This window comes from Lethenteron reissneri, chromosome 14 (genome assembly GCF_015708825.2).
Source record: "Lethenteron reissneri isolate LAM-NWPU_2019-01 chromosome 14, ASM1570882v1, whole genome shotgun sequence".
NCBI lineage: Eukaryota > Metazoa > Chordata > Hyperoartia > Petromyzontiformes > Petromyzontidae > Lethenteron > Lethenteron reissneri.
The window spans coordinates 1,503,371-1,516,858 of NC_083792.1; positions in this window are offsets into that span (position 1 = coordinate 1,503,371).

Below are 13,488 nucleotides of genomic sequence, written 5' to 3' on the forward strand. Positions count from 1 at the left end.
CTTCGTGTACAAACCTTTGATGGTAGCCAGTAGGTTTGCAGAGCACCTTGGTCTCGGAAAAGACAATTTCATGAGAGCCCACAGAGTTGTAGCAATGATCGGCAACAGCCGAAGAATCAGTTCTGCCGTGTTTCAGATCTGACTTGTGCTCGCGGACATGATCAGAAACATGACGTTTCGTTTCTCCAATGTAGCAATCACCACAACTGCAACTCAATTTGTAGACTCCAGGATACTGTAAGTCAGGAACGACATCCTTCACACATGGAATCAGATCACGGATTTTATGCACTGTACTGAATCGGACTTGGATCTTATGTTTGTTTAGAATTTTGGAGATCTTTTTGGTCACGCCTGCTATGTATGGTAACGTGATAGTTTTGGTCGGAGTTTCATGTGGCTGTTTCTGTATGGTGGGAGAAACAGCTTGGCGTATGGTGCGGTCAGAGTATCCGTTCATCCTGAGGGCCCGATGTACATGTCTCAATTCACTGGCCAGGTGAAAACCTACTGGCTACCATCAAAGGTTTGTACACGAAGCCATACAAATATACAAACACAGACATAATTTCAACCGTGATGAGGGTTACAAACTGAGTAATCATTGGAAAGATGTGATTAACCATGCAAAAAAGATGTAACTACACTTATTTGGACCATCTTATTTGACAGACAACTATTACAGGTCATTGATAGACAGCCAGTTTGTTGTTTTACCAGTTTTAGTTTTTTACTTGCTTTCTTTTTTCACGCTTTTGTCATGTTTGCCATGTGTTAGTTACAAACCGCACCTCTCCATATCAAAGGCTCAGTCCTTTGTTATGCAGTCTACTCTTGGTCTTAAGCCTCACCTTACTATATTAATAAAAAAGTGTGCCGTTCCTGGCCCTTCCCCCCTCAACCATTATATATACGGGGTAGTATTTCTTGTGATCTCTCATTTACTTGATACAGCTGTCGTGGCTGTGACAGTTCCATCTGAAGACGGATGCTTGTGTTGCTTCCGAAACGTCGTGAATTTTTTAATTTGTTTTATTTTACTTTTAATAATGTAAACATTTTTACCTACGTGACTTTACCGAAAAAACCTAAGAGTATAAATTCTACATACATACGTACACGATTCTACCAGCTTTGTTTAGTCACAGATCAGAGCTCACCCACGCCCTTAATTCGCGCTGCCTCGGAACAGAAACATCAACCGTGGGCCGCCACTTGGCCTGTGGCTGTTGGCCTGATGGAGGATGCGCGTATTTGTCACAGGGCAGCGTTTGTGATGATTTGGCAGCGTTTTGCAGTCATGCCCGTGGCACCGTTGCTGCCCCTGCAGTCTCTACGATTTTTATTGATACAGCAGTACCCCGGTTTACGTCAGGGATGCGTTCCTGAAAGCCGCGGCGACGAATGTCCAAACGACGTCAGCCAAAAGCGATTTACGGGGTAGTCGGTGGTGGAGGCGAAGGCTGGGAGGCGATGGGTAACGAGAAAGGCCGGACGATGACGCCGTCAGCGACGTGAGTGTGGGGGTTGAGGCGACACAAATTAGGTAGTGGTGTTCATAAAGCGAGGACCTATTTCCTATACGACGTAAAATGGGGATACGTCAATCGGGGTGTTACTGAAATGTTCGCGAATAAGCTCGTGCCCCTCCAGTTGAGAAAATTTGATTGATTGGATTTATTTTGGAAAGGGGACATAGTTGGTGTGTCACGTGATCCGTCAGGTGCACGCCGTCTCGACGAGTGATGACCGAATCACGTGGGGGTCGTAGGTAGAGGGATTTTTTCCCGGTCCAATGGAACACGGAATCCGGTCATTGTCAAATCTTGTGTTGGTAAATTTGTACAAAGCTACCCCTGGTTTCAGTCCCAGTTTTAAATATTCTGCATGCAGAGGACGCATCCATTCAACGGTTATATCGTATTCCTGCGCTGATGATATACACATTGAGCTGAGCGTGTAAACACTGCAGTGTTTTTTTATGTGTGTGTGTGTATATTTCTCTTCTTGGTTCTTTCGGTAAAGTCACGTGACTTTACCGAAAGAACCAAGAAGATTAATCCCTGCAGTCACGAAAGCTTTAAATCGAAATTTGTGTGTATATTGTTAATAATTGTTTCACAAGACCCCTGTAGCCACAATATAAATTGTGTTGATCCCGGGACACCGTCAGTAAGTGGCCCAGGCTCACACGCTCCGCTGTGTCTCCCAGTTGTCTCTCCGACAGATTTCTCTTTCCAAATCAACTCAAGCCTCCCGTAAATCACGTGACTCTCCCCACCCACTGTGAAAACAGTCGCCGCTCATCCGCACTGTTCAATTCCGCCTGCTCTCTCCCTTCTCTCTTCCCCTCCCCTCCCACTATCACGCTCTCATCCCGGACATCTTGGGTCGGTCATTCCTTCTCTTCCCCCTTCCTGCCCGGCGCTCCTCCTCTCTTGCTGCTGCTCATCTTGAGCCGTGCCCTCATCTTTGTCCATTTTGGGGGCTCTTTCAGAAAACGTTTTCGAGCGTTGCCATGAAGAGGTCTGGCCTGACTCCTTCTCGCTCTGTGTCGTGGCTTTCTCAGTTGTAGATGGGGCACTGGTTCTTGAGAGCTGCTCCATTTTCCACTCAGTCAAATGCCTCTGCAACGGTCTACAGAGGCTGGGCACAGTGGTAAAACTGTTCTTCGTTTGTCTGTAGTATGTGTGGGTGTGTGGTCAGCAGCTGGGAAACCTTTCCTGGACCAATGGTGGAGAGTGGTTGGGGTTACCAGATGACAGTGATAAGTATTTAACTTCCTTCTTCTGAGGATGAACAACTGTCTTCAAACGGACGAGCAAATGTCGTTGACGTCAAATCACGTGACACCTCCGCACGAGGTCGGGGTTACAGGAGAAAAGCAAAACCATCGAGTGAGAGAAATGACCCCCCCCCCCACGCACACACGAGCGAGCAGATGGTGCAGACGCACTTGGAAGGGAGAGTTGCAAAGGGAGTAGTGTGAGAAGAGCGATAGACTAAACTAAACTGTTTTTATGTTTTATTTTAATAGGCAAGGCCCACTTAGCTTTTTCAGAAGCAACCTGGCTATTACAAATTATAACCCAACGAAGTGGCTTATCATGTGGAAATGTTAAGTTACCAAACACTCTAAACGTGTGTTTTTTTAATGTGGAGGGAAAAACCGGAGGACCCAGGTAAACATCCACGCTATTACGGGGAGAGAGACACGCACATTCAATATACAGGGGGTTTAAAAGAGATGGACCCGATTTGAAATCGCGATATCTCTGCAATCACGAACCGCCCATGAATGAAACGCTTACCACTTGAAAGGGCGGGGCATAGAGAGGACGGGGCATATAGAGGGCGGGGCATAGAGTTTCAAATGATTACCGCTCGATGCCTCTCCCGGCGCACAAACAGCCCCTCGCCTCAGTCATTCGCAAGATGATGACCCCGCAACACAAGGGGCGTTTTGCGTTCTGCGGTTCATCAAGACTGAATCCGTACTTGCGGTGCAGCGTGCGTTTCAACGCCGTTTTGGCATTGATCCGCCAATGTCAAAGGGCATTCGTCGTTGGTGACGACAATTTGAGGAAGCAGGCTGCTGTTTCTGTAAGGGGAATAGCACAGGGCGACCACGCACCTCAGAGGAAAACGTGAGAAGAGAGGCGTTTGGGACGAATTCAACTATCGTCTCGATGTTGTCCGTACAGCAGGTGGAGGGCACATAGAACATTTATAAAATGGTTACTAAAACTTAATTACTCATTAAACCCTTTGTTACTTTTTGTGTAATTGTAACATGTTGCCATCGTGAAATACACTGCTTTGAAATTGGGTCAACCTTTTTGAAACACTCTGTACAGCAAGCGTCAGGATCAGGATGGAATCCACGACCACCTGTACACCAAGCGAGGTAGTTAACATCTCCTAGCCACCGTGGCAGAAGGACAGACACTGGGAGAGACACGAGGCGAGAGATAAGGAAATGCGACAGAGAGACAGACGAGGAGAAGGGGACAAGAGGAAAGGCGCGAGAGGAGATGAGCGAGAGAGAGAGAGAGAGACACGGGGAAAGATGAGACGCAAGTGGAAGAGATTCGAGGAAGAGACATTAAGGGCATAGAGAGAGAGAGACGCACCCACGCAAGGGAAATTGTGACAGATGACCTTTGATGCACTTGGGGTCATGACTCACATCTGAGGTTTTGTAACCCCATACCCTTCCTGCAAAGTCAACTCCCACAGGCGGGGCGGGGTGGCGTTGGGCCCACAATGGAAACATCGGCATCATCCTGGAATGGATCACCAACCTACACCATCGAGTATAGAGGGGTACGGGTTTGACGGCTGCTCATGGCTCGGAGGTAGCATCTGCGATGTAGCGTGTGAGCACATTTCATCGATGAGTGGATGTTGGGTGTCAAATAAAACGCGAACGTTAATGGCAGTACGCTGCTCGTTGTGTGGCTTTCTTGTGAGTAATTCATTAACCCGACACCGACGTGTACAGGGTGGCCCAAAAGGCAGGACGCATAGGGTATGATTAATTTTTAACTAATCACGTAGGGTTATTTTCATTTATTTTAACGAACGTTAAAACTCACTCCCACTAACATTATTGCTTTAATTATCTTTTGAGATTAATTGAGGTTTTCATCGATTACCTCTGCCTTCATTAGAATGCGTAAAAATGAATTCAACTCGTTCATCTTTCGTCAATTTTCCTTCCATTTTTTATTTCACCTAAAATGAACCCGAAAAATGTATATTAATAATGATAATGGATAAAATATTAACGTAAAAAATAAACTATTGAAAAGTTTTAATGTCAGTGTTAAAATAAATTAAATAACCCTATGTGTCTTGACTTTTCGGCCATCCTGCATATATATAATTCTCAACTATTAAATGCAGAATTCCTGTGACTCCTGGATGAAGGCTTTCCCAGGTGGTCACCATACATATAACATTTAAATGTGGGTTTAAAAAAGAAAATTCAATGAAAATTCCTGACTTAGCAGAATGCACAAAGGAGGTGATCCCTCGGACCCACGTTGGATTATGTTCCAAGAAAAGGTGGCGTAAATCAAAACGACGTAAGTCGAGGCTGATTTTCCCAGAAGCAATAATATAATAGGTGGTTACGTTCCTGACCAAGGGTCCGATATGCAACTGTTTATAGATATAAACACAGATAACATTTAAACCAACTACCAATCATACATAAAGTACAATAATAGTGTTTAGAAAGTTCTTGCCTTTTTTTTAAAGGATGAAATTAATAAATTAAATAAATTAATAACACTTAAAAATCACGAAGAATTCGCAGAGAGGCTTAGCACCCGAGCGCCCAGACCGAGTGGGCGAGGTCCACCGCACGTCCGTTTGTGCGTCGAACCGGCGCGTGAGTCGGCGTCGTGCCCGAAGTGCGGCCCGACCGCCGTGAACTCCAACGCGGCTGTGGCGATTGGCGACCGGCGTGCAAAACCGACATGTTTGTGCAGTGCATTGTGGGACGCACGCGAGTCACGTCGCCGTGTAAGCAGCTTTGGATCGTGAGGGGCCGGCGTGTGTCACTGAGGCACATTCGTAGGCTTCATAGCTCATGGAATGACTCCAGTCTAAATAATTATTCTTATTCTCCCCATCAGAGACCAGGCTATCAAACTACTGTCTGGATACCATATCAGAGACCAATTTATAGATTTATTGTCTTAATACCCCATCAGAAACCAGTCTATCGATCTATTGACTCGAGCCCCCATCATAGACCAGTCTATCAGCAAATTAACTAAATACCCCAGTCTATCAGTTTAATATCGTATTAAAAAGAAACACATTTCAACACATTTCTCAATAACTGTTCCTTAGAACAAGAGTGTGTAAGGCAGTTGATGTTTAAGGCCACTGTGTTATTGGATGAATGAGTCCTGTTGTTTGTACTTGTGCGCTACTGCCACCAAGTAGCAGCACCGCAGCGACTTTGTTTAACATTTTGCTCAAAGACCTCACCAGACGCTGGTCTGGCAAAAGTCCGTCTATTTGTTCAACGTGAACCCTCTGTATACAATACTTCCCGATTCGAACGAGTATTAATTGACGTCATACACAACTCGATGCGAGCAGCGCGAACTCGAAACATGTGCGTGAGTCGATGCACATCGTCACGCTCCAATTGTCCACAGACCCCCCCCCCCCCCCATCAGAGACCAGACAGTCTGTTTTCAACAACAAAAAAACCCACCTACAATCAAACGATAATTTTAAAATGTCTGCTACAGCAACCAGTCTCAGCATTTCTGCTGAGACTGGTTGCTGCTCCCGACCGACGTGAGGACGCCAGGGGACGTCTGGACGTCCGGTCCTGGCCGGGTGGAGCTGGAGGCGGCCGCGATGAGCTGACCCCCGATGCCCGGGCGCTGCACCACTTGACGCTGCGACTCGCCACGTGTTGAGTCTACACCACCGTTGTTTGTCTGGAGGCATCCAGTTCGTCCCCAGCGCTGGTAACCGGGGAGCACAGACTTTAATATATTGACTTATCGCGATAACAGAAAACAATGACCTATATCTGGGAATGCGCAATAACAAAAATGCCGTACAATTAAGAAGACTCAAAATAACAAAGATGTAAAACTTAAAATCTGAAAAGTGTCTCAAAATTCTATTACATTGTGACAGAGGCGTTGCTATTGAGTGTGCAGGCGGTGCAACTGCACTAAGGGTCACGGGCCCGCGGGGCCCTGAGGCCAGAGGGGCCGTGGAGCCCGAGGGGCCCTGGGGCCGGAGGGGCCCTGGCGCCACCAAGCCACTAAAGGGGGCTTCGTTCCATTCCTGGCACGAGGGCCTGCGCCAACCACGCTTACGCCGCTGCCCGGAGACTTCCATTGTGATCGTAAGCAATGAGACTTGTGACAAATCTGCGCTGAAGTCTTCTCGGTTTTGAGACGGCGAGTTGCGTGTTATTCTCCCTTGAAAGATCTAGATTAGCGATATGTATTTCTAAACATGTGTAAAACACGCACGCACATGTTATAGCTCTGCGATCGGGTCGCAGCATGACATTTCAAACGCACGCCTGCCACGCTGCACGGCGGAGGGCCATCCTCGGACGCCCGCTGCGAGTGAGTGCCACGCGCATTTTTGGCGTCACAATTTCAACATAAAAAAACAAATTCCGCGCGCCTCCGCCGACGGCCGTGCCCCCCCCACCACCCCCGCAGGTGCCGCGTTTCCCGCCATGCCCAGGCGCCCAGGCAGGTGGCGGACGTGTCGCTCGGCTCGTCTCCGTTGCTCGGCCGCGAATATCAAGGAGGGCACGAAAACCTCGTGTACTTTGCTTGAAAGAGAGTACAAATGAGTCACGGGAGGGGGGGGGGGGACCCGATATCGCGGCGTCAACGCTCTCCCAGTGACGTCAATTCACCCAGCGTGGCAGCGCCTCGCGTGCGTCACAATCTCACTTATCGGCGCCCATCACGAGAGTTGTCCACAGCTGAGTGGGACCCCGTGCCTGCACTCGCTCGCCTGGTGATGATACTGACATTTCACTTGAAACATTCAGTCAGGTGACCACCCGCACCAGAGATTCAGCGAAGCTCTTTGTGTCAAAAAGCTCCACGTCAAGCGTAACGTCCTCGCCGGCGGACACGGGGCGGCGGTGGAAATTCCCCAATATGATGGCAGGTCCCGGCCTGTCAGTCGGAAAACTACCGCTGATGTTACACAGAATCAATTGTTTCTCTTCTCTCGGCCGTATTCCAGTGTGAAGGCGCAACCAGATCTACAGCTGACTGCACGTGGTCCATCGAGTACTTTGAGCCACGGTTCAGTGCTGTCTGAACGGCTGTTTCTAAATGTGCGTGAAGGCGCTGCCGCTGCTGATGTGGACTCCTCTTCTCCAATTGTTGCCCGTTGTCGTTTTGCAGTGGCACATGTCTGTGTCCCCCACCCCAGGGTCAACCTTGGCAAAAAGAACGACTGAGCTCAATGGGCCCTGCCCATGGGCGGGCACAAATGCAACTAAACATAAAGTGGTAATCATTTTATAGACCTCGAGGGATGATGGGCTAAGTCGACCTCGGACTGAGATTTGAATTCGTATATTTCTGATCGAGAGTCGAGTTTGACGCCTCTCGCCACAGTCACGTCGTTTTAAGCGCCGTCTACGGTCAAGCAACTGGCACGCTGCTCACGAGGGCTGTTTGACCATGCTTCGCTACACCGCTCAGCGTGGGATGGTGAAGGAGCGTGGAGTGCCAGGACCGGTTCGCATATGACTCGCTGCTGATGTTATCTGTCACTGGGAAGTGAACTCGGCTTGCTGGGTTCACGGCGCAGTGCGCTAACCACGCGTCGCTGCTCCTCCTCATATTGTTGTTATTATGATGTCACATTACAGTTGCTGTGCCCCATTTGCTCCTTCCTGCCTTTACACGAGGGCACCCAGTGGCTTTGTATTAAGACTTGCGGTGGGAGGCTGCTACAAGGTCGAGTTTGTAATACACGAGTCCTGCTGAGAAGCACTCGTCTGAGAGAATAGGTAGCGAGTGTCCTTCACATAACCGCCTCTACACAAAAAAACGAATACATTCAGTCACTGAATAACGAACGCCCGATTTACGAACATGTCAACGAGCTTCCATGAGATATTTTTAACCATCCGATTTGCGAACTATATTGTTCAGTGGAGTGATCATCCGCGAGTCCCATCATCCCGTTGGGAGTGAGTGTTTGCGCGTGCGTGTGTGTGGGGAGCGGTAGTGTAGCAGTCAGCGCGCTGCGCTACGAACCAGGCGACCCAGGTTCGATTCCCGGGCTATCCTTAGGTTGACCTGGTGCGGTGTGTAAACATCGCCGCTAGAGAGACAAAAGCGGCCGGGCGTGGTGTTGGCTACTCACCCTCTCGTGTGCCGTGCCGGCCTTCAGAGGTGCTCGCTAACAGCACTTGCCCCTAAAATATGTTACAGGCTATACGGGTGATCTTTGTCTTTTTTACGTGCGTGTGTGCGTGGGGAGCGGTTTGCTCGCTGCGCTGCGAAGCTGGCGACCCTGGTTCGATTCCCGCTCATGGCCAACACCAGTGACGATTATCTGAACCGGTCCTGGGGCTCCCCTAGGTCAACTCAGCCTCCAAGAGCATTTGGTGAGGTGTGTAAACATCGCCACGAGGGAGACAAAGGCGGCGGGGCGTGGTGTTGGCCACTCGCTAACAGCACTTGCCCCAACAGTCTGTTACAGGCTATACGAATATCTTTGTCTTTGTCTGTGTGCGTGACCCCGTGCCCTGCGTGTGTGCACCTATGGGGACTCGTTATGCCCCTTCCGACAAGCAAGCCAGCATCAGGTCTCAAGGTAAGTGAAAATAAACAGTTTATTTATTTTATGTTACTTTATTTTATGTTTTATTTCCTGTACAGTATTTGTTACAGTACAGTATTACATGTAAATGTACAATATTTATTCATATTTATGAGTGTAACAATACTTTCCTTGTTTTGTTGAGCCGTAACGCATGTTATAACACTGACCGCATGTGCATTCAATACGGTATACTGTTGTGTTCCGACCTACAAACCGTTCGGCTTACGAATAGGTCTCAGGAACGGAACCCGTTCGTAAGTCGGGGCGGTGCCCGTAGAAGCGTTTCTCACTCAAGATCGGCCACAACGGGCTTCTGGGAGTGCATTATTTCAGCAGCATTCATTCAGTACAGTCATACCTCGGTATACAAACAGCAAATGCGTCCTTGGAGCTTCCTTCGTATATTGAAACTTCGTACATTGAATAACGTCTGGCAGCACTATGAGGATTAGTTCCCAGCCTTCGTAACGTACCATTTCATACTATTGTAGAGGTGTAATTGCGCATGGCTACGAATGTTGAGGTGTGATTATGCATGGCCACGGATGGCCAACAAACACAAGGGGCGGGGTTACGGCCGTACACAAGGGTGGCGCTCGCACTGACGTCCGAATGTGCATCCCTCACGGGCCCCCCCTCGGGGGGAGTCCTATAAAAGGTGATGAGCTCGAGGGCTCGAGGTCGGGACTCAGCTTTAACCAGAGAAGACGGAAGACCTGCTAGTGTAGGCCCCAGAGCTCCCCTGGCTCGCTGTCCTTATAAGGGCCGACCAGGGCAAGCCGGTGGCGTGGCCCCGAGAGCCCAGACGAAGCTGGTCTGGTGACTCAGGGAGCCGGGATCCCAGCTTAACCAAGCTGGGACAGATAGCCTCCCCTAGTCCCGTAGTGGAGGAATTGGTATAGGTTAGAGGGGTTAGCTGTCGAGAAATCCCTGTAGCCAAGTGACCTGTAATAACTGTGTTGGTGTAATAAATAAGTGTGCCTCCGATCCTGTCGTCAAGCCTCCATATACTTACTACATCTGGTGTCAGAAGTAAAACGTCCAACGATGGACACACGAGGGACGACACGTACCAAGGAGTCGGAGATGGAAGACGCCGCGGCCGAATCAACACCAGAGATGGCCGGGGTCGGATCGGAGCAGCCGGGGCCGAGTACGCCCGCGCCGCTACAACAAGAGGGGGGGGATGCGTCGGCTGAAGGACTCCGGCTGGCCCACTCCCGCCTGGCGGAACTGCTCTACGCCGCGGCCGCCGCGTTGGAGGAGATCACGCGGCTGGGGGCTGGAGGGGCAGCGCGGGTCGACGACAGCAGCCGGCGCGCGGCGACGTTTCCCGCCACCCCGACGCGGCTCGCGGTTAAATTTCCCGCCATCACTACAGTGCGAGCGGACGGCGGGGCCGGCCCGCGTCACGTGACTGCTGAGCGCCAAGCACAAGCCGTGACATCATCAACACCGGCCAGCGCGTCAACATCAGAGCGACCGGCGATGCCATGCGCACAGCCCGTCCACACTGTGTCATCGGCGGGGAGCGACGGAGAGCGATCTGCAGCCACGGACGTCGCCTTACAGCAGCGTCTGCCGCCTCTGAAAGAATTCGTAGGCGCAGACGGAGACTGGGGCGGCTTCAAGAGGCGGTTCAACTGGACGGACGCCGAGGCTCTACGCGCGCTGCCGGCGATGCTGGACAACGACGCTCTGGCTACCCTCACCTCGGCGCCTAGGGAAAAGCGCGCCACTCTACACCTGGCGTTGCAGCTGCTGTCAGCCATCTATGGGCCGCCTTCGGACTGCAGGCAGCTGTTCCACGATCGGCATCGGGGCGCTAACGAATCGCCCCTGGCCTTCCGGACGGCTCTCCTGGCCCTGGCGAAGGCTGCTTTTCCAAGGATGGACGAGGAAGGAGTGGATGCCATGGTGGCTGAGAAGCTGCTGCTACTCGCTGATGAGCTGGACGTCAACGTCCTGGCTCAAGACGACGCGGAGATGTCGTCCCTGCTGATCGCGCGCCACATACACGGGGGCTTGCGGTCCCTACGTCGAAAGGCGGCAAAGGGAGCGGCCGGCCATGCCATGGCGGCCACCGCCCTCCCGTCGGAGGAGGTCTGCGGGGTGGAGCGGCGAGGGGAATGGAGATCGGCGGCGCCACAGGCTCGGAATGGACCGAGCCGCCAGGAGCAGCCCAGGACATCTGGGGCGCTCACACGCTGCTACAACTGTGGCCTGCAAGGCCACGTTGCGTCAGGATGCCGGGCTCCCCGTCAGCGCGGGGCGACACCTCGCCAGGACGCCACGCCGTCTCCTCCCAAGCTCCAGCAGAGAAATACGGCGAGTCGCGGCACCTCACACGTTTGGCCCACGCACACATCCGACACACACTCACGCGCTCAACTAAACAGGGCTCCAAATTCCCCGTCCGTCGCGCGCGATTGTTCTGTAATGCGGCGAGCGCTCCAACCAGGTAAGTGGTCGGAGCTCGCCCATCGTGTCGTTGCTGCGTCGGCGGGATCATCGGTTGTGGTCGGTCACATTGATGGGGTAGAGGTGCGGATTTTAATTGACACAGGGGCATCGGCGACCATTATATCTGATTTGATTTATAACATCCTTCCCGTTCAAAGTCGTCCCTTGCTCCCTGTTGACGTGCCATGCTATGCTGCTAACGGGGGCTCGCTGGGCATTATTGGGCAAATCCGCGCCACTATCTGCATCGGAGACGGTTCATGGTGACCACCAACCATGGCCTTGGTGACCACCAAACAGGGTCTGGTGACCACCAACCAAGGGTCTGGTGACCCACAACCAGGGGTATTGTGACCACCAACCACGGCCTGGCTAGACCCACCAATCCAGGGTCTGGTGACCACCCAACCAGGGCCTGGGATTCACCAACCCAGGACCTGGTGACCACCAACCAGGACCTGGTGACCACCAACCAGGGCCTGGTGATCACCAACCAGGGTTGGTGACCACAAACCAGGATCTGGTGACACCACACCAGGGTTCTGGTGACACCAACCAGCGCGCCTGGTGACCCACAAACCAGGGTCTGGTGACACACCAACCAGGGCCTGGTGCATCCACCAACCAGGACATGGTGACCACCAACCCCAGGACCTGGTTACCACCAACCAGGGCCCCTGGTGACCCCAACCAGGGTCTGGTGACAACCAACCAGGGCATGGTGACCACAACCAGGGTTCTGGTGACCACCCAACCAGGGCCTGGTGACCAACCAACCATGACCTGGTGACCACCAACCAGGGCCCTGGTGACCACCAACCAGGACCTGGTGACCCACCCACCAGGGTTCTGGTGACCACCAACCCGGGTCTGGTGCCCAACCAACCAGGACCTGGTGACCACCAACCCGGGTCCTGGTGACCACCCAACCAGGGCCATTTTGGTGACCACCAACCAGGACCTGGTGACCACCAACCAGGGTCTGGTGACCATCAACCAGGGCCTGGTGACCACCAACCAGGGCCTGGTGATCACCAACCAGGACCTGGTGACCACCAACCAGGGCCTGGTGACCACCAACCAGGGCCTAGTGACCACCAACCAGGGCCTGGTGACCACCAACCAGGACCTGGTGACCACCAACCAGGACCTGGTGATCACCAACCAGGACCTGGTGACCACCAACCAGGGTCTGGTGACCACCAACCAGGGCCTGGTGACCACCAACCAGGGCCTGGTGACCACCAACCAGGGCCTGGTGACCACCAACCAGGACCTGGTGACCACCAACCAGGGTCTGGTGACCACCAACCAGGACCTGGTGACCACCAACCAGGACCTGGTGACCACCAACCAGGACCTGGTGACCACCAACCAGGACCTGGTGACCACCAACCAGGACCTGGTGACCACCAACCAGGGCCTGGTGACCACCAACCAGGACCTGGTGATCACCAACCAGGACCTGGTGACCACCAACCAGGACCTGGTGACCACCAACCAGGGCCTGGTGACCACCAACCAGGACCTGGTGACCACCAACCAGGACCTGGTGATCACCAACCAGGACCTGGTGACCACCAACCAGGACCTGGTGATCACCAACCAGGGCCTGGTGACCACCAACCAGGACCTGGTGACCACCAACCAGGGTCTGGTGACCACCAA